This window comes from Elephas maximus, chromosome 15 (genome assembly GCF_024166365.1).
Source record: "Elephas maximus indicus isolate mEleMax1 chromosome 15, mEleMax1 primary haplotype, whole genome shotgun sequence".
NCBI classification, from domain to species: Eukaryota; Metazoa; Chordata; class Mammalia; order Proboscidea; family Elephantidae; genus Elephas; species Elephas maximus.
The window spans coordinates 59,209,795-59,235,705 of record NC_064833.1 but is presented as its reverse complement, the minus strand read 5'-3'; positions in this window follow the sequence as shown (position 1 = coordinate 59,235,705).

Below are 25,911 nucleotides of genomic sequence, written 5' to 3'. Positions count from 1 at the left end.
TGAAATATTGCAAACTCTAAATGGAGTCATAATTATGCATAAATACAGATCCTCTTTCACACATAATTGAGGGCAGGGAATTGGGCATTTTCTTTAAAAATAACATTCTTCAGCTATCTAGGTGATTTATATTCAAAACCTAAAATGCCTGGAGCGGAGCTGTTCTGGTTTTAGGGATGTGAGTCATCTAAAAACCAAGAAATGAAGATCTGGGGGATACAATGTTAAATAATGCATGAGTGATATAATTTTATTGTGTATCTCATTAGTAAAATGCTGCAGGAAATGGCTAAAGTTAAAAAAAAAAAAAGAAACCTTCCTTTCTGAAATCCCATTTTTCAGCATCATCACATTTAGAGTCAATTTTCAGCCAACCTGATGGAAAATCATATGAAGTTATCATGCAGGACAGACAGTTGCTATTCTGTGGATCAAAAGAAAAACTGTGAATCTAATTTCTGATTCAAGCTTCAGTCTTTCTCCCTCTTTATTTCCCTTCTTTTTAGTCTTCCGCAACAAACAATTTCAAATCCCTTCCACCTAATCAAATGTAAATTACCTCTTGGGTTCAAAGTTATTAGAGCAGTTTTATTAGCTCTTGCACTGTACAATATTCTGGTGAGAAATCAGGTTATATAAATAATCATCTTTTTCCTTATCTCTGGGCTTCAATCTATAATTAATGGTCTAAATCACCTTATCGTACAGACAGCCCTTTCTTCATAAACAAATCCATAATCTGGTACAGATGTGGCCGAGTGTCCTAAGAGGCCAATATATCAATTTCGCTGCATTTTAAAGCCTGCAATTTCATCTAAAGCTTGGCATCGTAACCATGGTATCTGCAGTTAGATGCTGGATCCAGAAGTATCAAATGGAAGGATTATTCCTTGGATCTGTTGTACATAGTCAGGAAGTCTGAAGGGGACACTTTAAGAGGAATCAAGGAGACTGTGTGTATTAAAGATTTTTATTTTTTTTTAAATGTACTTAATTTAGGGATTGAAAGCTTTTACCAGAAAGATAGTTACAAGCAAGTTAGTATGTGTTGTATATTATCCATGGTTTCTATAGTTTCTTTTCAAAGAAAAATGCATTGACTGGATTTTCCTGTGTCTCTTTTATCAAGAAAGAGATTCCGTGAGTTATAACTGAGCTGTATCTTTCCAGTTTACAAATCTTGACACACATATGCACACACTGGCGTAACCATATAGATGTAAAATTTAAAACGTATTAACCCTTCCCAGATACCAACACATTTGAAAATCATCCCAATATGATATTTGGACTCTGTGATGGATATTTTCTTATTTTTACCTCATTTTAATTTTTGCTCCTCAGCATCTATTTCCTTATGCTAGTAATTTTCCTGTTTACCTTTAGGGAATGCTTTCTAGCAATTTTATATGGTTTTGGTGGGGAAATTAATTTAGGTGGTACCGACAGCCAATAGAAATCAGAGGGGTCCCAGCTAGCCTCTTCAGCTAAATCTCTCGTATCAACTGCCCTATCTTCCTTGAAACTAAACTTTGGGAATGGGCATAATATGATCTAATCTTCAGCAATAGAACTTTTTTGTCTCAGTAATTATGAATCTTATCTCTTACAAGAGATTAAGACAGAATTTTTGTTTTGGTGGTGGTGATGTTCATTCATTGTTTCCTGTCTCAGTTTTCTCAACAAGACTGGAGGCTTAATTTTTACAATAATCAAAAGGTCCATCAATGGACTTAACTAAACTAGATGCAATCTACTCGGGAGGGAAGTTTTATTACTTCTTTAGGAAGCTGAAAAGCACCTTGTGATTTAAAATAATTCCTATCATTTTTTTTTTTCTTTTCATTCTGTATGTTGTTGTTGTTAGGTGCCAGTCAAGTCGGTTCCGACTCATAGCGACCCCATGTACAACAGAATGAAACACCCTGCACCATCCTCACAATCATTGCTATGTGTAAGCCCATCGTTGTAGCCAGTGAGTCAGTCCATCTCATCGAGGGCCTTCTTCTCTTTCACTGACCCTGTCCTAAGCATGAATGTCCTTCCCCAGGGACTGGACCCTCCTGATAACATGTCCAAAGTACATGAGACGAAGTCTCTCCATCCTCTCTTCTAAGGAGCATTCTGGCTATGCTTCTTCCAAGTCAGGCTTGTTCATTCTCCTGGCACTCCATGTGTATTCAATATTCTTCGCCAGCACCACAATCCAAAGGCATCGATTCTTCTTCAGTCTTCCTAACTCATCGTCCAGCTTTTGCACGCACATATGGTGATTGAAGATACCGTGGCTTGAGTCAGACACACTTTAGTCTTCAAAGTGATATCTTTGATTTTCAACATTTTAAAGAGGCCTTTTGCAGCAGATTTGCCCAGTGCAATGTGTCCTTTGATTTCTGGACCGTTGCTTTCACGGACATTGATTGTGGAGCTAAGCATAAGGGATGCTTATTATAATAGAAGAGAAAAGATGCCTATTTATATCTTGGATCACAGGTCTATGACACTACCATATGGAGATAATATCTCTCTAGGGGCATTTATGAAGTAAGACTTTCAGGAATTATTCCAAGATGCTCTGGAACTACATAGGATCAGAGGCTGGGACTGTGATAGTTACATCTAATTACTTACTGCCAACAAGTGGCTAAACCACACACTCTAGGTGCCATATTCTCTGAAGCCTCTAATTATATGAGTCATAAGTTTCTAATAAAGAAGAGCACATATTCTTTAGAAGTGTTCGTATAATGCAACAGAGAGAAAACCTTTGTTTTTGTTTGGTTTGATTTTGTGAAAAATGGCCGAAAGTTTTACATTCTCCACTATTCTTGGTTAGGACCAAGGACAAGGAATATTCTTGTTTCATCTTGGATAAGTCACTCGACCTGGATCCTAGTTTCTTTACCTGTAGTAAAATTCAGACTAATTATCCACATAACAATGTGGTTGGTCCATGAGTTAACACGCTTTGCATTTTCTAGTTAAAATGAAATATGTAGTATAATTAAACAATAACACAATGATGATTAATCATTTTTCACAATTCAATTGTGCAATGTATATGATTAATAATTGTAACTTAAAGGGTATAATAAGCAAGCAGAATAATTATGTATAATGGAATATGAGGTATAGGTTAAAAGGTATATATTAAAACTACTTATAAGCATCCTGGAAAAATTATTAAAAATGGTATTACTGAATATTCCTTTAATGTAATTAGTCTCAGGGTTTAAAGGTAAAAGGTAGACATTTCCGTCCCCTTGTGGAAGGCAAGGAAGCTTTCTCTTCTTTTCTCTATCTTCTTTCTCCAGCTGAGGATATATTTTTAAGTGTTCTTCATTTTTTATTCAAGCCTTCTAAAAAGGGAACAGGAAGAGACCTGAGATTTTTGGAAGGGTAGACAGGGTCAACTCTCCTGGTATTTCATGCTAGTCCTTACATGAACAAACCATTTAAATATGGGCAATTTCCATCATACCAATACTCAACCTTTAATTGTCTGATTTTGGATGATCTTATCCACACAATGTCAAGGGAAGGTGAGAATTTCTATTTTAAATTTATTTTAGCGAATGGGATGTGGTTAATGAAAGAATGTGATCCAGCATTCTTATGGTTTTTGCAGCTGGATACCGAAAGAAGAAAATTATTAACTTTTTTCCTGTCATTATATGTAGGTGAAAGGGTATTTGATTGTTCATTCCTTTATTTATTCATTCAGCAAATACATACTTCATCTAAATGTCCTGGTGATGAAACCTACAAATACAGAAAGCTCCACCTAGCGATCTAGTGCCTTCTCGGGTGGGAAAATATATTCCCAAAGAGAACCTGTGCTATAAATGGTGGACAAGTTTTCAGCACATATTAATGGAAAAAAAATTATTATTTTTTAATACACTGATCCTAGTTTGCTAAATTAAAGTCTACCTGGGATTCCCCCCCCCCCCCCTTTTTGGCTTATTCTAGGAAATTAACTGACATTTATTACATTTTTTCCATAGGAAAGGGTATTTCAGGTCGTAGGCAACTGCCTCAGAGTTTGATTTTGTAACACAACTTAGTTGTAAGTTAGTTCTAAGAAATAACCCCCAAGATCATCAAGTTATGGCAAGGATGACAAGGATGATGTAAGTAGCATTTCTCTGCTTTGACATCCTAGGATCCATAATACTTAAATTGGGAGCAGCATTTGATTAAAATCACTGAACAAATCAGAAAAAAAGAATTTGAAATGTAAGCGTCATTTGCTGTGTATTCAGGGAATCATTCCTCAATCCCTTGCTTGTAAATAACTCCCAGCAACATCAGCAGGAATTAAGCATGCCTCTGGAGAAGTATGTAGGCAATCTGATGTGACAGGACCGTAGCAGTGTCTTGCTACTATCAGTCATACTGAAGCACAGTGTCAGGCAGTGCAGCAGAGCTGAGAATGCTGGGTAAGAACTGCAGACGATGCACCTTTCAAGAGCTATTAGTATGGCTCCTTGGAGGGATGGTCACGTGTAGCAGGAAGGGGAGGAAGGGAAAAAGGAAACAAGAAAAGGAGATGAAATAAAAGCCGATGCAGGAAAAGCAGACTCAATTGCACATCAAGAGACAGTTCTACTGGGCTGCCAAGAATGTATTGATCTCCCATCTATTTCTGTCCACTTTGCCAGCAGGATGGTTTTTGAATAAAAGTAGAATAGTATAGGAAAGCATTGTCTTCATTTGACAGCAGCTAGTATAGTCTACATTTGGAGCCCTCATGGCACAGTGGTTAAGAGCTTGGCTGCTCAACAAAAGGCTGGCAGTTTGAATCCGCCAGCTGCTCCTTGGAAACCCTATGGGGCAGTGCTACTCTGTCTTATAGGGTTGCCATGAGTCGGAATCGATTCAATTGCAATTTTTTGTTTTGTTTTGTTTTTAGTGTGGTCTTCAACTAAGGAATACAAAATTGATACAGGACTTCACTAAGCTTACAGTTTAGCTGGGGGTGGGGTAGTTCTACAGATGAAAAACAACACAACATGTGGATGAGAATTGCCAAATTAGTACTATAAACCTTACCTGCAATAGAAGCCCAGGACAAATTGCCATCTAAGCAAGCTTCACTCTGCAAACATTACTTCCCTTGGGGGAAGGCTATTATTTAGACTGCAAAAAAGAAGAGGGCATTCCAACAGGAATGTGACACTGAATAACAACCTGGCAGTATATGTGTGTAGAGTCAGGGACATTATGAGCTGGTATACAAGAGGGATTCCTCTGGACAAGAAACTAGCATTCTTTGTGGTGAACTAGACTGAGTACATTTTAGCCTCCCAAATTTGCCTTCTCTTCCTGGTCATAACAGCTTATCCTTTCCAACTACAAAGATAGGCTAGTGAGTGACTAGAGGCCCTGGGTGGTGCAAATGGCTTAACTGCCTGACTGCTAACTAAAAGCTTGGAGGTTGGAGTCCACCCAGTGTTGCCTTGGAGGAAAGGCCTGGCAATCTACTTCTGAAAAATCAGCCACTGAAAACCCTGTGGAGCACAGTTCTACTCCAACACACCTGAGGTCGCCATGAGTTGGAATTGACTTGATGGCAACTGTTTCATGTTATTCGTTTGCTTTTTAATGAGTGCATAGGCTTCAGTTTGTCCATTCATTTATTCACTAAATTTGAAATGTGTAATGATCAGTTTTATGTGTCATCTTGGCTAAGATATAATCCCTATCAAACTAATCTATGTGTTGATGTGAAGGTATTTTGTAGATGTAATTAATCAGGCTTCTTTATGTGAAGACGATTATCCTACATAATCTGGGAGGGTACGATTTAATCCGTTGAAAGGCATTAAGCGCAGGATTTAGTACTAAGTCCGTTTATGATGACATAGCAATATGCCATAAATGCAATAATATATGGCTTAATAAAGGCAGTGTTGGATAGAATGAAAAAGAATGGTATGTAAGAAAGTGACATTAGAAAAGAAAAAAAAACACATTTGGAGGAAAATTACCATGAGGATATAAGAAAAGGGGAGAAATGATACCACCAAGATCACAACATATTTACCTGTGAGACCAAATGCACACACAGATACTCACCTCTTTATGAATCTTAACAGAGTGATAACCAGCCATAACTCAAATATTCTAATATACTTGCAACAAAATCATAAACATATTAAGTCATTGGGCAAGGAGTTTAGATTGCTTTATTTAAATCTATGTTTTCTCTATTTTGTTTCTTCTACATTTTTTTCTTTATAAGTGATTTATTTCCCAGTGTGCTACAGTGATTAAAACACTAATTATTTCATGTATGTCCCTGGTACCAGGTATCACGGTCTGCTTTTATTGTAAATACAAGTAGACTTTCTAAGGATTGAGAGTCAAGCTCCCATTTGCTGTTGTTGTTCTTAGGTGCCATCGAGTCACTTCCAGCTCATCGCAACCTCATGTAGAACAGGAGGAAACACTGCCCGGCTCTGTGCCATCCTCACAGTCATTGCTCTTTTTGAGCCCATCGTTGCAGCCACTGTGTCAGTCCGTCTTATCTAGGCTCTTCCTCTTTTTCTTTCCATTTATCATAAAGTTGCTTATTGGTCCAGTTGTGAGGATTTTTGTTTTCTTTATGTTGAGGTGTAATCCATAGCTCCCTTTTACTTTCAGCTTTAGACAAATCAGGACTGTTAGATGCCCGAGGCACCATCTCCTATACATGACTTCAAGGTTTTGTCCCTGAAACTATCAGTAATTTGATACCATATCCTGGAAAATGTAGCATTTCTACTACATGGTTCTTTAGTAGTGTGTAAAAGGAAGGAGAACAGCATAAATCCCAACGCGTGTTTTTGCAGAGGTTTCAGAATACTTCTCCCTTATGGTAGGGCTATGTGGTGCTATAGCCACCAGTAGACGTTATGTGTTTGGTGCCAAGCATCTATTTGATAACCCTTAAAAAATCGGAATTAACTCCAACAGTAACTAAAAAAAAAAAAAGAAAGGAAGAAAGAAAATAAAATCAAAAGGCTTAAAATTCAACAAGAGGACTTGGAATTAGATATTGGAAAAAATATTAAAATTGAAAAATATTAGCCAATGCTATTGAGAAAATAAGAGCACTGAAGAAAATCTTATAAAACTTATCTTTCTGAACTGATTTTAATAAAATCTAGTTCAGAGACAGAGTATGGAACTACAACTCTCTGAAGTACTTGGCTAAATATTTACATGGTGTTTCATATTTGGAGTCAGACACACTAGTGTCTGTTCCAACACATATTAGTGGTGTGACACTGACAAATTACTCAGCCTTTTAAACCTTCATTTTCTTATCGCTTAAATAGGGATGATTGACGCTCTCTTAGGGTTCTTGTGAGGAATAAAGGAACTACAATGTTGACTGCCATGTTGAATGCTGCTGCAGCTATTCGCCTTTCCCCTCCTCCTGGTTATTGTCACTGATTGGCTCCATTATGCTAGTTAAACGGGCACTCTTCATTTAGTAAACAGATATCATGAACTAGTATTCAGAAGAAAGAAATATGGCTGAGGTTTTTAGTTCAGTATATTAAATTTAAGGAAACCCTGGTGGTGGAATGGTTAAGAGATAAAAGTGCTACGCAAAACATTGGCAGTTCGAATCCACCAGGTGATCCTTGGAAACCCTATGGGGCAGTTCTACACTGTGCTATAGGATCACTATGAGTCTGAATTGACTCGATGGCAATGGGTTTATTAAACTTAAAATATAGGCATGGTACTACTGGAAAATGTGTGCAGTTCACACTTTTAAAGCAGTTCTTACATCTCTGCAAAAGGATATGCCAGCAGCAGGCAAATGAAGTCCAGTGCGGGTGGCACAGGTAAAAAGATGGAGTACTGCCTAATAAGCTGAGAATTCTTACAAAAATTAGCCTTAAGGCCCTGGTGGCCCTGGAAAGCTGCCACCCTAAGTGGATTATTGTACATACTTGACCAATCTAGCTATGACTTCCTGAGGCCCTCAGGCTTGGTTTAACGGCAAAATTTCAGGCCAACCTGAGCAAGAGCTATACTTTAGACCATTGGCAACCTCAGGCAGCTGAAGTTATTCTGAGGGAGCTGCAACTAAATGAGAGAATGCCCTCATTAGAGTTTCCGAACAGCTCTCACCAAGGCCCTACATCAAAATGAACAAACTCTGTGGATTTTAAAACGAGAGCATAATTTACCGAAAAGCACTGTGTAAAAGCTGTAGCCAGTAAAAAGGAAAGAAAAAAACATTTCTTTTAGCCTCGATAAGGTTATATCCATCAGTGCATATTATAAGGAGAGAGAGCATTTAGCAATACCCATCCTGTAGATGACACAGAGTATCTAAAATCCTTTCTCTGAAAATCCCTTTGTTTTAATAATCTGGTGAGCAAAATATATAACTTTATTTGTTATCAACATTAACAAAGCATTTTGCAATATACCAAACTGTATAGTAATGTTGAATTATAACAATGAATAATAAAATATACCAGTGTACAAATTAATACTCCATGTGATAATAACAAAGGAATGGACATGTCAATGGAACAAAACTGAAATTTGGGATATGATGATAAGTACTATGCCTTGTATCAGACTTCATTTCTTATGTTAGATTTGGCATTTTAAATTAGTGAAAAAATTAGATTACTTAATAAATGGTATTGGAAAACTGATTCGTTAAAAAATAAATTAGATAATTTTCTTATGACATATCAAAATCAATTCCACATAAAAAAAAGTTATTGTTAATTCTTAATGGAACCATAAAAACAGAAAATAATAAGAGTATATATTTATGTGATCTTAGTTGTGAAAATCCTTTCAAAATGTAGACGTAATAATTTGAGATATTATTTTATCTCCTTCTCTATACTTTATGCCTTTTCCATCAAATGAACTGTTCTTTATTATTTCTGGAAAGGTCTGTGACAAGTCGGAACATAGAAGGAATCTGTATTATCCACAGCTTTTTCCTCCAAAAGCCAAAGCCATAGAGAGAACATAGACAATTTATGGAGGTGGGGAAAGGCAAGACAGGCCCAACTTACCTCATTGCTTTTGCCTTGGTTCTAAATATAACCCACATTAAATAGAGTATCGCTCTGGAGAGCTGGGAAAATGACTAAGGAGTAGAGTTTTCGGGCAACTTAGGCAACTGAAACAAAGGCAGACATCACAAAAGTATGCCCTATTTCCTTGCCTGAAGATGGAGAAAAAATTTCCAGTTCACTACATATTTTCTTAATTACTGAATAGTATCTTATCATATTGTATACTATGTTTTATTTAGTTATGTATTTTGAAAAATCAATCGATTTCCAGTTTTTATTATAATGTATACTACTTCAAGAAATACTATATATATGCATACATGCACGCACACACACACGTGCACACACACGCACACATATATATACATATATTGTTGTTAGGTAAGATTGAGTTGATTTTTGACTCATAGTGACCCCTTGTGATGGAATAGAACTGCCCCATAGAGTTTTCTAGACTGTAATCTTTATGGGAGCAGATCTCTAGGTCTTTCTTCCTTGAGGCTGCTGGGTGAGTTCAACCTGCCAGCCTTTCAGTAGCATCTGAGTGCTTAACCATTGTGCCACCAGGGATGTGTATATCCTCTCCTCAAAACCCAGCCTCAATTATTTACTTAGAATAAATTCTTATATTTGAGAACCCAGAGTAAAAAGATATACACATTGTTAAAACTCTTGATGCATGTGGGCATATTGCTTTCTGAAAAAGTTTTGCCAATTTAAAATCCAACACAAAGTGTGTCGGGTGGTTACCTTACTATACTTCTATCATTGTCTTTTTTTCTCCAGTTTTTGCTTATTTAATGGGCTGGCGAATATGTCGTTATTTTAATTTGTGTTCTTACTACCAGAGAGGATGCACCTATTTTTTTAAGTTTATTCTTAATTTGCGATGACTTCCCTTTTTAAAGACATGTTTATCTTTTTGTAATGTATTTAAACATTTTTAATGCTTTGTAAGAGCTTTACATACATCAGAGATACAACTTGTCTATCAAATTTGTTGCAAAAGTGTTACCAGCTTTTCTTTTACTCTTTGGTTTTAGGTATAACTTAAATAATAGGTAATAGTTTTAATTTTTAACATAATACATTCTGTTTTTCTTTCCCCCCATTTCTTTTTATATTAATAGAGTTTTTACACCATTTCTGTACAGAATTAACCTTAGAAATCACATATATTTTGTTTTATTTCTGTTTTTCTTACTAACTCTGACCAATCTGGGATACATGTTGTTAAGTTCTCCTCATTCATTTGTTCAATATTTCTCTGTTGACATATATTGTGTTCTAGTCTGTGTTCTGGCCCATGTTTTTAAATGTTTTACTCCTTTAAGTGTGTCACCAAGAAGCAAAGAAGAAATTATAATATAATATAAATATTACGATGGTTGTAAATATGGTGTGCTGTGGGAATCAGAATGTCTTGGGAGGTAGAGGGAGCCACTTCTAGAATCCCAAATAGTAACCTTGAAGTTGAAATATAAGTTGTATAGGATTTATCCTAGTAAAAACAACAGCAAAGAGATTCCATGGAGAGGAAAAATCCGTAGGAAGCTTAACTCCTGCATGACAGAGAGAAGCCTGTAGTGTGTTGAGAGAGCATAGCCAGTTCTGCAGGTAGAACTAGGTCAGTGTAACTGGTGCAAAGAATATGAGAAACAGAGTCTCAGGATAAGAGCCAGGAAAGGCAATCAACAGCCAGGTCATGAAGGGATTCATAAGAGATAGTAAAGAGATTGGATTCTTTTACTAAGGGCAAAAAGTCACTGAAGGGTGTTGAAGCAGGGAAAGGGTATGATGGAACATTGCATCAGCTTGAGTCCATGAACATGTGTGAAGCTAGGCCAGAATATCACACCACCTGCAACTGGGAACACCCATATTGGATTGCTCTGTGAGTGAGAAATAAACACTTGTTTTTTTTTCTGGTAAGCCACTGGAACTTGAACATTTTTATTATACCAGCAAGCGGTGTGCTGCCCACATATAAGTGAATAAAGAGTATTCTGACTGTTGAAATACAATAATTAATTCAGTATTGGAAATTTAATGACTGACCTCCAAATAAAAAACCCATGCACTGTCCTACTGTGGTTATAATAAATAAGATGGTGTCAGCCTTCTACAGATCTGATATCCCCTTTTGGAATTTTGTTAAGTATGTATACATGTATATATTTATATATACAAATATATATAGGTGTGTATATACACACATGTATAAATATTCATATGTATACATACATGAGCCCTGGTGGTGCAGTGGTTAAGTGCCTGGCTGTTAACCAAAAGGTGAGTGGTTCAAACCAACCAGTCGCTGAGTGGGAGAAAGATGTGGCAGTCTGCATCCATAAAGATTTACAGCCTTGGGAGCTTATGGGACGGTTTTACCCTGTACTGTGGGGTCATTATGAGTCAGAATCGACTTGATGGCAGTATGTGTGTGTGTGTGTATGTACATGTATATATGCATATAATATATATCTATTAAAGCAGAGACAAAGAAAGGATTTTGACAATGATAGGTAGAAGGAAATATTTTGTTTAATGGAAGTTAAAATGTAAAATACATTAATAAAAAAGTCACTAGCTGGGACTTCATTTTGGGAGTTTTCTCTTTTCTTGGATTTTTTTTCCTGATGTTCATACCCAGTTTCATTCATGAATACGATAACTTTTAAAGGTTAAATAGTAAAATGGGCTAAAGTGGGCTTCTGGTGTTGTCAAACTGTACATATGTATATATATGTCTATGTGATAGTTTTTGTATAAAATTGCATTTTGTCTACTTTGTGCACACCAAAAGAAAAAAAGAATTGAACATTATACAAGGTATTATAAAAATGCATGCTTATACGCAAATAATGGCTATTTTTAAATTAATGTTTTCTGTACTGATCATCAGTATTAGTTATTGAGAGTGTTGGTTTAGTTTGATGAAAGGGTGACACTTTGTAAAATCAAATATATTGTTGATCCATTTTCTTCTACTTCTCTCTAAGGCTTTACCAAGAATTTCAATAAACCATAAGAGACCCACTTCTAATATAATCTCCTATGAAATAGTGTAAACAAGTCCTCATATATTAAAGGTTTGTAATCTAGATAACAATTATATAGAATTTTTAAGATGTAGCTGAGAACATAATTAGATAACTAAATAACCTCTTTTCTGTGGAGTGTGAATTTTCAGTTTTTCTGTTATACCATTTAATAAATACAATTATAAAAAGATTTAAGTATTACGAGACAATACCTGTTATTGCAACGCCTTTAATTACATGGGATGGTAATGTATTTCTTTCAATAGATTGCATTCGTTTCAGAAGGTGCTTATACTATGGGTTGAAGTGTTGGTTGAATATAGAGTTTCCCTTTTTAGTGTCTAATAATAAGCAGTGTAAACAGAGAAGCCAGTTGAGGTTGGCAGGCTGGAAGAGTAGGGTTGGAGTTTATGCTAGTATCTGCAGAAGCAAATTGTACAGGCAAAAGCAATCAGCATAGATCAATTTAGCCTGTGGAGTTGAGTTCCTGGTAAAATACTACTCTATATTCCACCTCTATTTATATTTGCCCTATGGGTTATTATTTATTATTGAACATTATTACAAATTCTTAAGGGAAACAGAGTAATTCATTTGAAGTGATGCTATACTATTATGTGTGCAGTATTCTCAAATTTCTGCAATTACTATTCTGACTTACAGGGTAAAAGCCTGTTATTCAAGAATTACTTATTGTGTTTCCAGCTTCACCCGATTTATGTCTATTTGTTAACATATTATTCTTATTTATAATCAACAGAAATATGTTTTTTAATTAAGTGAACTCTAAGAATCATTACTTCTGAATAATTTACATGTCCTTTGTAAAATGAACTAAGCAATGTTTAGCTTGATATAACATATAAAAGCCGTGAAGTACTAAGTGCTGAGTGAGTTTTCATCTGAAGCAGATTTCAGTAGTTATGACACACTAAGAGTCTACACTATATAGATCCTTGCAGGTTATATGGCTGTTACAAGAATGAAGCCCTGTTATTTGTATTGCAAGATGAATTGCATATGCATAATACATTATTACTGTTAATAAAGTGTCAAGTGTTACTTTTCAAAATATTTCTTTAAAATTAAAGAAACTACCAAATAAATAATCATGAGGAATGCATTGACTAGCCTGTGATGTACCTTACATTAAACTAGGAGCTAAAGTGTATACAAGTTCATTAAAACCCAAAACCAAACTCATTGTCATCGAGTCGATTCTAATAATGACCCTATAGGACGAAATGCCCCATTGGGTTTCCAAGGAGTGAGTGGTGGATACGAACTGCTGACTTTTTGGTTAGCAGACGAGTTCTTAACCACAGTGTAGTTAGGAGGAAAAAAAATTATGCATGAAACTAACAAGAAAAAAATCAAAATAATAAATCACATGGTAATTAATACAGCAGAAGTTCAAAGAAAGGGTGAAGTCAATAGAGTTTTCAGGGTAGTATTTCATTAAGCAGCTTATATTTGATTTGGGATGACAGGATGAGTAGGGTTTGGATATTTGAAGAAAATGGCAGAGATCGGCAGCAGAAGATGGCGTGGTGGGCTTCCTGGGCCACAGAGTGAGACAGCTGACTGCCTTTGGGCAGGAGACTTGCTGGCGGAGTGGGGTGCCTCCGGGCACTTGGCCTTGCTAGGTTTGCTAACCCACAGAGCTACAGCTGAGCACCTTCAGGCTGAGGCTTACTGTGGTGTGGGGTGCCTTTGGGTACTGATTGGCAGAGCTAAAAGAGTTTTGTAACAGTTGCCCAAGCAAAGCAGAGGCCAAGGGGGCCAGAAAGAGACATGCCCGTGACCGTGGCTGGGAGGAGACTGTCCTGATGGAATAACTGTATCCTGAGCGTTCCTGGACCTGAACTGTAACCTGTTACTTCCCTAATAAACCCCATTCTTAAAATACATTTTAACAGTCACTGGTGACCCCCCAGCCGTTTTAGTGCCAACTTGCTGAACCAAACAGACAAAAATCCCTGATTTTCCTTCTTGTTACAAGTTACTTAAAAAAACAATGTATCTATCTATCTGTCTGTCTGTCTATCTACACATACATATTCAGGATATGCTTGCCCCAACTATCTACTGGTGTTTAATAAAATATCCCCTAATTTAGTGACTTCAAACAATGGCCATTTTATTACTTCTCATGCTTTTGTGGATCAGGAATTCAGGCAGGACTCACGTGGGTGATTTTCTCTCTGTAGCATTAACTAGTGTTGCCCAGTGGTTTTCAGCTAGCTTCTGGGCTGTTATGGAGGGACCAAGACAGCTTCATCCAGATTTTTAGAGCTTTGGTGGATGACCACCTTCTATATCTCTTTTCTCTGTGCAGTCTAAGGACTTCTCCACATGGATAAACAAAATTGTTTTCAAAAAAAAAAGAACTTTTTTATTGTGCTTTAAGTGAAATTTTACACTGAAGTTGGTTTCTCATACAAAAATTTATACCCACGGTGTTATGTGACCCTAGCTGCTCTCTCTATGATGTGACAGCACACTCCTCCTTTGCACTCGGATTGCCCATGTCCATTCAACCAGCTCCTGTGCCTTTCTGCCTTCTCATCTCACCTCCAAACAGGAGCTGCCCATTTAATTACATGTATCTACTTAAACTAAGAAGCACACTCTTCACCAGTGTCATTTTATGCCTTATAGTTCAGTCTTATTTTTGTCTGAAGAGTTGGCTTTGAGAATAGTTTTAGTTCTGGTGATAACAAAGTTTTTTTCATATGCCAGCTAAAGACTTCAGGAGACCAAGGCAGAGAATGCTAGTCCGCTTAAACACTAGGTCTAAGATTGATACAACCTTACTTTTACTCTATTCTACTGGTCAGAGCAGTCATAGGCCTACCCAGATACAAGTGGAAAAAACATAGTTCTCATTGCTGTTGTGTTTATTCCAACTCATAATGACCCTATAGGACCGAGTAGAACTTCTCCATAAGGTTTCCAAGGCTGTAATCTTTATGGAAGCAGACTGCCACATCTTTTTCCCACGGAGTAGCTGGTAAGCTAGAACAGCCAACATTTTGATTAGTAGCTAAGTGCTTCATCACTGTGCCACCAGGGCTTCTTAAAACATAGTTACCACCTCTTAATGCAAGAAATGTCGATGAAATTGGGACAACTTTAATCTTCTGCAGTTATGGATACTACCATGTTGAGCATCTGGATTTTGTCAATTTCCTTAATAGAACGTTAAGTTTTGTTCTGCCTGGCAATTAATTAAATTTCAAAGCGTGGTCATTCTTTTGTTTTTCCTCAGTGCTGCTGTGTCAAGTAAGGTATCTCCCCTCTGACTGGTCAGAACTTGAATACCTGCTTGTGCAATTCAAGCTCCTGGAATTTTTCATTTTGCATTTCCTTGTATGTGGTTTCTTCCCTGGTAATTTTTCTTTCCTTGGTCTCATGATGTCTTAGTCTGTATGCGTGCTATTCAGTATCCAGCCAAAGATTCAAAGGGATCCTTTGAAAATCATGGAGCTCCTTCACCACATAGGCCCCTTGTCTCCAGTACTCCACAACCCCAACTACAGAAGTAGCTCTGAACTTGTATGCCTGCCTGCTCAGCAGTCAGAGGGCTGAGCTCTGTTGGTGCTCCTCCTCTCTGAGCCAGCATTTGGGCAGAAAGCTGGGGAAATCAGGGGCCATCTCTCTCTTTTTCTTTTCACAAGGAGCATAGTTTTGTGTAGTCTGCTGTCCAACACCTGAAACTTTTTTTTTTTTCCTAGCAAGTTTTATAGTCATTTATGACTGGAAGACCATTCTGGCCAAACCTGAATTATTTATTTGAAACAAAGCAGATTATATTTCCTCCTTGCTTTCTAAATTTAAAATTCCAAATCTTTTAATACAAACTATATGGTATTATATGATCTGGTTCCTGCCTGCCTCTCATGCGCAATTCTTTCCATTCCCCTCCTTACTTATGGTGGTATGGTATAAGTCAGTAAGTAAGATAGGACGGGAGTGGGGAGGGGGGAAGTTGGAAAATATAGTTACCAAGGTAAGATTCTAGTGAGCCAATTTTTTAAAACCAGCTTTCCTAATTTAAGAAACATTTATTGGGTATTCCCGCTGTGTGCCAGGCACTCCTCTGGGTGTCTGGGATATATCAGTGAACCAAATAGACAAAAATCCCTGCTTTTGCTGAGCTTAGGATTTTCCGTAAGTCCATTTTTCGACACCTAATTAAAATGCATCATAAATGCTTGGCATCTTTTACCATTAATGTGCAAAATTTGATGGGTATTTATGCTTCACCCTTGCATCTACTTACTCATCCAATTTGCTTGTTCTCTCAAATGTTAAGAACAGAGAGCTTATAAATCATTACGGTGTTCACTACGGGACCACTTACAAAGGCACAGGGCTGCGCTATTTCAGAGAATTTAGGAGAATGTCATGAAAATGTTGACCCTTCTAGGGTGGCATTTTTGAAAGATAAGCTACTTGTAAACTCAGGCCATTCATAGGGTTCAGTTTGCATGTTTAGGGAACTATGAGATAATAACCACGTGCTTGGAATTCCATCTAAGCTACATCTGAAGGATAGGAGATAGCAGAAGGTGCAAAGGAGGATGTAAGTGTTGCCAAATCCATGCAAAATCTCAATCTAGGAATCTCCACAAGGTCACTGTTAGCTCTACAAAGACTTGGGAATATATACATATGGGGGGCGGGGGTAGGAAATCTCACTATGAACTGAAAGAATACCAATGGATCAGTAGCCAAGCTTACTTACACAGGGCAAAAAGAGGCTAAGAAAGCAGATAAGAATATATTATTTTGTATCATTATACAAAGTGTTTCCTTGGTGTACTCTTAGAGATTTGAAAAAAACAATGCACAGCATAGTACTTGTCACTACAACAAACAGGCTAGAGAGGGTGCAGTGAGAGGTGGCAACGGGAAGTCAAACCAAGGGAATCAGGGACTGCTTCATGAACCTAGATACACCTGGCAGAAACAAGCCCCTGAAAGTTCTATTGCTATACTAAGCTGCAGAGAGTTCTTGGAAGCCGTTGCTAGTGTGGAGAACAAAGCTTCTGGGTCTTGCCATCAGACAACCACATTGTTATTGCCACCAGGATCCATTGCCATCAGAAGCCATTGGCTCTGAGGCTCGTTTCACAGGGACCATAACTAACATTAGGAAATATGTGCAACATAATATCAAGTGAAAACAGAAGATGCACAACTTTATATATACTATATGTATATACATACATGTATTTTGTTGGTTTGTTTTTTATATATACATATAAAGAAAACAGAAAGGATACATAATGCGTAATTTCTTCAATAAGCATGATTTAATTTTATGATCAGAAGAATGATCTTTGTTTTGTTCTGTTCATTCAGTTTAATTAGCATCAAAATTTATGTAATAAACACTATATTTCTGATTTAAGTCCATATTAATGCCCATTGAAAATGGTTTTACAGTTTAGAGACTTGCTTGCTCTGTGCATAAAGTGGATTAATAAAATATTATTGTAGGAGACATTACAGAACGTATTATATAGCCTGGTGAGTAGCACTTTACACGTTCTATATTCTTTTATAACTGATCAAAAGGGGCAATAGAGGAAAAAGGTATTTTAAGAATATTTTAAAATATCTGTTACACCAATGTGAGTTACAGTTATGTGGGTCCAGCCTTCATGGAAGCAAAAAGAAATTTATAGGGCTCATCCTATTTTCCTAAGTAACATCAGGGAGGAGACTGAGTCTGAAGCTATCCTGTAGACAAAGACACCCTCACTGGAGTTTCCGAGGCTTGAGAGGAGGAAATACCTTTAAAGTAGGTAGTGATGACTGTCCACAAGGAGCGTACTGTTGAATGCCTTCCTAGGTAGGATTCTGTCAGAGACAGGCAGCGAAGGGAGAATCTTTAATGTCAAAGCCAAAATCGGTGAACAATGAGTTGATAGAAAACTTTTCTTGATGATTCTTCCATCCTTTTCTTTAAAGACGTTACTGACCTTTTTTTCTTCTTCTCCTTGTACAGAGCTCTCCTGCAGTCTCTTGCTAATGTCCTGTTACTGTTCTAATAAAGGGTTCCCTCCTCACAGCTTACATCCTAGGTGAAAGGTGATTTATGTGTTTGCTGTCCTCCAAGACGTTTAGCCCCAATTTATAACAAGAAAGGCGGTGTATAGACAGGGTCAGGAACAGAAACCAGGTGAAAGGAAAGTTGACTGGGTTACCAGGGACCTGTCCTTTTACAGAACACAAGGGCACTGGGTGTTCAGAGGTGTCAGGATGTCCGCAAGCAGGAGTTTATTCTTGTTATAGATTGTCGGGACAGTTTTGAGCCTTTAACTTTGTCCACATCAGGCAGAAGATCTGCCAACTGGTCAGTTTTTAATTGAAGAGTCACAATGAAGAAATAACTAAATTTGAATAATAAAAAAGTTAGCAATCAAAACCAACTTCCATAGGTAATAAAACCATTAACACTCAGATCAAATTAACTAATTAAAAATATATAAATGATGAAATAAATAAAAATAAATAATATCCTTGCTTTTGACAGGTTATTCATGCATGCAAATAAGCTAAGAGAATATGATCATTTGAATTAACATAACAGTCAATACGATGGCAGATATTGTGGCCCAATGTCTACCATACATACTCATTAATTTATGGAATCTAAAACATTTGCTGAGCTTTCACATGTCAACTCTTATGCATCTGCTTTACCATGCAACTTGCCAGGAGCTCGTTTTCCTGAAGCACTTAGTGTATGAGATGCCTTACAGGACTACACATAAATCAGCAAGGGCTGAGACCTTCTTGTCTTCATCAGAAAAAAAAAAAAAAAGTTTATTCAGTGAGACAGCTTGTGAAAAGTCTATGCCCATTATTTGTATTTATGATACAGCGTGAACACAAAGATCTGAGGGCTTCCGTCAACAAACTGACAAATGCTAAAGAAATGGAAACAGCAACTTTGACAGATAAAGTGAGAGTGTATTTTCAATATTCAGAAAGTATACTAGTGTCATTATTTGAGAAGTGAGAAAGAAGCACAACTCAAGTAGGAAGCCAGATATTTAACTCTTTTGTCTAAGGAATTGAGAAAGGTTTGTTTTGATAATTTTATTTGATTGTACTTGACTTATCCTTATTTTCAGCAAAGAAAACCTCATTTGCCATCCTGCTAGAATTACTTATTACTAAATTTAATTTTAATTTGTTGTCTAGCTCCATTTTAACTCTGTGTTTCAAGACAAAGTCTCTACATTCTAAATCCAAATACTGTTTTTGCCATGACTGTTATTGAACATTGAAAGCTTGATCCAGCTCTCTAATCCAGTCAATGCCAATCTCATGTTACTAGAACCTTTAAAGTCTTTACATTCATGTCATGTCTTGGACATTAGTATCAGATACAATGGAATAAGTTTAAAATAAAACAAATGATGCTTACATGCAATTTTTTTTTGGCAAGATTCTTAGTTTTTTTAATAAAACCTAGAACCTATTGCTTATGTCTTGGCTTTAAGAGAAAACTTGACTTTGTTTGCTATCATATTGCTGATGCTTAAGCTATAATCAAGGTGTTTCTTTACTTTCTTATAGCTGCTTTCTTTAAAAAAATTAAATCTGAAATTGTATAAGGGACCTCCTTCCTAAGGGCATCTAAATCTTATCATATTCTGCTATTTCTTGTTATTGTCAGAAAATACATTTTCAAGGGTATCTCCAAAGTTAAATTCACGTAGAAGGCTTTTTACTTCATACAGCCATGGTAAGCTTTTGGGTGCTCTGTGTACAATTGAAAGGTGAAACAAAATCACGCACTAAATATTTTGAAAAATTGAGCCTTAATTGAGGGATGAAACAACTAACACACATTGAGCTCTTATTATGGACCAAATACTCTCCTAAATATTTTACATATATCATCATTTCAAATTGACTCATGATGAAGATGACGTAAGAGTAGTTAAGGGAATTGCTCCAGGTCATCCAGAAATTAGGTATTAGAGCCACAAATTGAGGACTGGTCTGCTTGCAGACCTAGAAATCTTAATGACTATGCTATACAATTTTCAAATACTACTTTATACTGACTTTCCCATTCATATGGAGCACAAAAGCTAGATAAACGAAAGCCTAAAAAAATTCAAGACACAGTTCATACGAAATTCAGAAGAACTTCAACTGCATGTAACCTTGTACCATTCTGTTCTACTCAGCCATTTGATCAAAGTTCTGAAAAAAGTATGAGTTGAATTTTTTCCAAATAAATATGTAGCTGACTACTAGTTTATCAGTAACAGTTTGTAGCTTCTTTGTAGCGGCTATGTGTGAAGAAGTAGGTTTCCTAGTTAAATTAAAAGAGCTTTAGTTTATAGATACTTCTAAAATTCTCTGAGATAGTAAATCATTTATTTATCATCACTGATGTCCTTACATTTTAAAGGTTAAATATTTCTTACTGTTTGGGGTCACACACCAAATATTGAAGTATATTGGGAAAAACAAAAACAATGTATAAGGAGTTCCCTACGTAATATTCTAAATGGATACAAGAGGGTACTCTGTACAATAACATAAAAAAAGGATAGAAAACAATATAAATGCTATTTATTGTTCTTCCATGTATTTTAGTCAGGAGAATAATAACGGATATCCCCATTTCCCTATAGAAAGTCTCAGATTTTCATCTGATGACCTTGAAACTATTAAAAATAAAAGGGTAAAGACACATACAATTTTCTACTGGGGTAACGGTGTGTCTCTCTCATTGTCTTTGTTAAAAGATGGTTTAGTTGACTATCCCTTTAAAAATTGGGTGAAATGATATAGTGTTACTGTGGAAAGTGAAGAAACTAAATCACAGAAAAAATATCAAACTGATGAATATGCTAATATTCTTATGCTCATCTTTATTCATTGTCTTACATTTGTTATCAAATTCTGTCTTAGTTATCTAGTGCTGCTATAAAAAAGAAATACCACAAGTGGCTGGCTTTAACAAATACAAATTTATTTTCTCATAGTTATGGAGAATAGAAGTCTGAATTCAGAGAGTAGGCTCTAGGGGAATGCTTTCTTTTTCTGTCTGCTCTGGAGGAAGGACCTTGTCTCTTCAGGTTCTACTTCCTAGTTCCCTGGAGATCTCCATGTGTCTTCACATCCATGTTACCCCGTCTCTCTCTCACTGCTCACTTTTTAAATCTCTTTTATATCTCGAAAGAGATTCACTCAAGGTATACCCTACACTAATCCTGCCTCATTTACCTAACAAAGACAACCTATTCTCAAATGGGATTATAAAAACAGGCATTGAGGTTAGAATTTACAGCACATATTTTGCGGGACATAATTCAATCCACAACAGCTGCTAACTAAAAGGTTGGCAGTTTGACCCATCAGCTGTTCCACAGGAGCAAGATACAGCAGTTGGCTTCTGTAAACATTGTTATTATTGTTGTTATTAGATGCCACTGAGTTGGTTCTGACTTATAGTGACCCCGTACACAGCAGAAGCAGAGACTGCCTAGTCCTGTGCCATCCTCACAATCATTGCTATGTTTGAGCCCACTGTTGCAGCCACTTTTTCAATCTACCTTTTTGAAATTCTTCCTTTTTTTCACCGACCCTCTACTTTACCAAGCTTGATGTCCTTCTCCAGGGACTGGTGCCCCCTTTCAACATGTCCAAAGTACATGAGATGAAGTCTAGACATCCTGGCTTCCGAGGAGAACTCCTGGCTGTGCTTCTTCCAAGACAGGTTTGATCATTCTTCTGGCAGTCCCTGGTATATTCAATATTCTTTGCCAACATCATAACTCAGAAACACTTGATGCCAGACGCTATGCCACCAGTATTTCAAATACCAGCAGATTACCCATACTGGACAGATTTCAGCAGAACTTTCAGACTAAGGCAGGCTAACAAGAAGGAACTGGCAGTCCATTTCTGAAAAAAACTGGCCAATGAAAACATTATGAATAGCAGTGGAACATTGTCTGATATAATGCTAGAAGCTGAGCACCTCAAGTTGAAGGCACTCAAAATACGACAGGGGAAAGGCTGCCTCCTCAAAGTAGAGTCAACCTCAATGATGTGGATGGTGTCACGTTTTCAGGACCTTCATTTGATGAAGTGGCACAACTCACAATGAGAAGACATGGTTTATTTATCATCACTGAAATCCTTTACATTTTAAAGGTTAAATATTTCTTAGTGTTTAAGGTCACACACCAAATATTGAAGTATATTGGAAAAAAAAAAAAAGAACAATGTATAAGGAGTTCCCTACATAATATTCTAAATAGGATATGAGAGGGTGCTCTGTAGAGTGACATAAAACGGGGATAATAATAATAATAATAATAATAATAATAATAAAACAGTGCCATAAAACAGGGATAATAAAACAATGTAAATGCTATTTATTGGTCTTCCACGTTTCAAGTCAGGAATAGAAAGTCTCAGATTTTCATTTGATGATCTTGAAACACTTAAAAATAAAAGGGTAAAGACCCATACAATTTTCTACTGACATAATGACATGTCTCTCTCATTGTCTTTGTTAAAAGATAGTTCAGTTGACTATTCCTGCAAAAATCCATTTATAACCGGAAAGTGGAATGTATGAAGTATGAATCTAGGAAAACTGCAAGTCATCAAAAATGAAATGTGATGCATAAAGATTGATATCCTAGGCATTGTTGTTGTTGTTAGGTGCCATCAAGTCAATTCTAACTTACAGTGACCCTGTGTACAACAGAAGGAAGCACTGCCTGGCCCTGTGCCATCCTCACAGTCTTTGCTATGCTTGAGCCCACAGTTGCAGCCACTGTGTCAACCCATCTCCTTGAGGGTTTTCCTCTTTTTTGCTGACCCTCTAATATACCAAGCATGATGTCCTTCTCCAGGGAGTGGTACCTCCTGATAACATGTCCAAATATGCGAGACATAGTCTCGCCATCCTCCCTTCTGAGAAACGTTCTGGCTGTACTTCTTCCAAGAGAGATTTGTCCATTCTTTTGGCAATCCAAGGTTTATTCAGTATTCTTTGCCAGCACCGTAATTCAAAGGTGTTAATTATTATTTAGTCTTCCTTATTCATTGCCCAGCTTTTGCATGCACACGAGGTGATTGAAAACACTATGGCTTGGTTCAAGCACACTTTGGTCTTCAAGGTGACATCTCTGCTTTCTAACATTTTAAAGAGGTCTTTTGCAGCAGATTTGTCCAATGCAATGTGATGTCTGGTTCTTTCTTTTCTTTTTTTCTTTGTTGTAGCCATGACAGAGGGACAGAGTAACTAGACAAGAGACTGTGCTAGGAACCAAAACCTTTGAATATTAGCTTTCATGGTGACATTGAGTCACCACATGATGCTGGTGAATGCCTAAGATCTTTGTTCGTTTCAGCGGTTTCATCAATGCAAGTGGTTTTCATGATTTTCTCTTCCTAATAACACTTCTTAATTTCTGTAAGAATGAGTGAAAAAAAAAAATCTATGGATAAGTAGTGCATTGAACTCTCTTTTTTTACCTAAACAATCACTAGAAAATCACTTACAAGTAACAACTGAATTATAGTTAAAACTATTCTGATAATAGTTTTTTTTTTTCCTTTTCCCCCTTTGGTGATTGATAAACTATTGACTCCCTGGGATCTCAAAATTAGTATTCGGATGCAAAAAAAATTGTTACAAAAAACATCACATAATCTAACTGCCAATGAGTACATTTTTCTTGATAAACAGTTTGATTCCTTGACTACTGCTTCCATGGGTGTTGATTGTGGACCCAAGTAAAATGATAACCTTGACAACTTCAATCTTTTCTCCCTTTATTACGGTGTTGCTTATTGGTCCATTTGTGAGGATTTTTATTTTACTTTTAATCCATAGTGAAGGCTGTGGTCTTCATCAGTAAGTGTTCCAAGTCTTCTTTACTTTCAGCAAGCAAGATTATGTCATCTTCATAACTCAGGTTGTTAATGAGTCTTCCTCCAATCCCAATTCACGGTTCTTCTTCAAATAGTCCAGCTTCTTAGATTATTTGTTTAACATGCAGATTGAAAAAATATGGTGAAAAGATTCAACTGACATACCTTTCCTGATTTTAAACCACACAGTAACTCCTTGTTCTGTTCAAATGACTGTCTCTTGATCTATGTACGGGCTCCTCATGAATACAATCAAGTGTTCTGAAATTCCCATTCTTCACAATGTTATCCATAATTTGTTATGATCCACACAGTCAAATGCCTTTACATAGTCAATAAAACACAGGTAGACATCTTTCTGGTCTTCTCTGCTTTCAGCCAGGATCCATTTGACATTGGCACTGATATCCCTGGTTCCATGTCCTCTTCTGAATTTGGCTTGAATTTCTGGCAGTTTCCTGTTGATGTACTGCTACAACCACTTTTGAATGATCTTCAGCAAAATTTTACTTGCTTGTGATATTAATAATATTGTTTGATAATTTTCTGCATTTGGTTGGATCACCTTTCTTGAGAACAGGCATAAATATGGATCTCTTCTAGTCAGTTGACCAGGTAGTTGTCTTCCAAAGTTCTTGGTATAGACGACTGAACACTTCCAGTAGTACAACCCTTTGTTGAAACATCTCATTTGGTATTCCAACAATTCCTGGAGCCTTGTTTTACACTAATGCCTTCAGTGAAGCTTGGACCACTTCCTTCAGTACCATCGGTTCCTGACCATCTGTTACCTCCTGAAAAGTTTGAACGTTGACCAATTCTTTTTCATGTAGCGACCCTGTGTATTCCTTCCACTTTCTTTTGATGCTTCCTGTGTTGTTTAATATTTTCCGCATAGAATCTTTCACTATTGTAACTGGAGGCTTGTATTTTTTCTTTGGTCCTTTCAGATTGAGAAATGCCAAGCTTGTTCTTCTCTTTCGGTTTTCTACCTCCAGGTCTTTGCTTATTTCATTATAGTACTTTACTTTGTCTTCTCGAGCTGCCCTTTGAAATATTCTGCTCTGCTCTTTTATTTCATCATTTCTTTCATTTGCTTTAGTTACTTGACGTTCAAGAGCAAGTTTTAGAGTCTCTTCTGACATCCGTTTTGGTCTTTTCTTTCTTTCCTGTCTTTTTGATGACCTTTATTTTCTTCATGTATGATGTCCTTGATGTCATTCCACAACTTGCCTGGTCTTCAGTTATTAGCATTCAACACATCAAATTTATTCTTCACATGGTCTCTAAATTCAGGAGGGATATACTCAAGGTTGTACTTTGGCTTTCGTGGACTTGTTCTAATATTCTTCAATTTCAACTTGAACTTACATTTGAGTGATCAATGGTCTGTTCTGCAGTTGGCCCCTGGCCTTGTTCTGACTGATAATATTGAGCTTGTTCATCATCTCTTCTCACAGATTTAGTTTATTTGATTCCTGTATATTCCATTTGGCAAAGTCCACATGGACAGTTGCCATTTATGTTGGTGAAAAAAGGTATTTGTAATGAACAAGTCATTGGTCCTGAAAAATTCTATCAGGCAATCTCCAGCATCGTTTTATTATCAAGGGAGGCCATATTTTCCAACTACGGATCCAACTTGTGAGTACCAATCACTAGTAATTATCAATGCACCTTGATTGCATCTTCAATCAATTTCAGACTCCAGAAATTGGTAAAAATCTTCAATTTCTTCATCTTTGACCTTAGTGGTTGGTGTATATATTTGAATAATAGTCGTCTTAACTGGTCTTCCTTGTAGGTGTATGATATTATCCTATCACTAACAGTATTGTACTTTAGGATAGATCTTGAAATATTCTTTTTGACGATTAATGCAA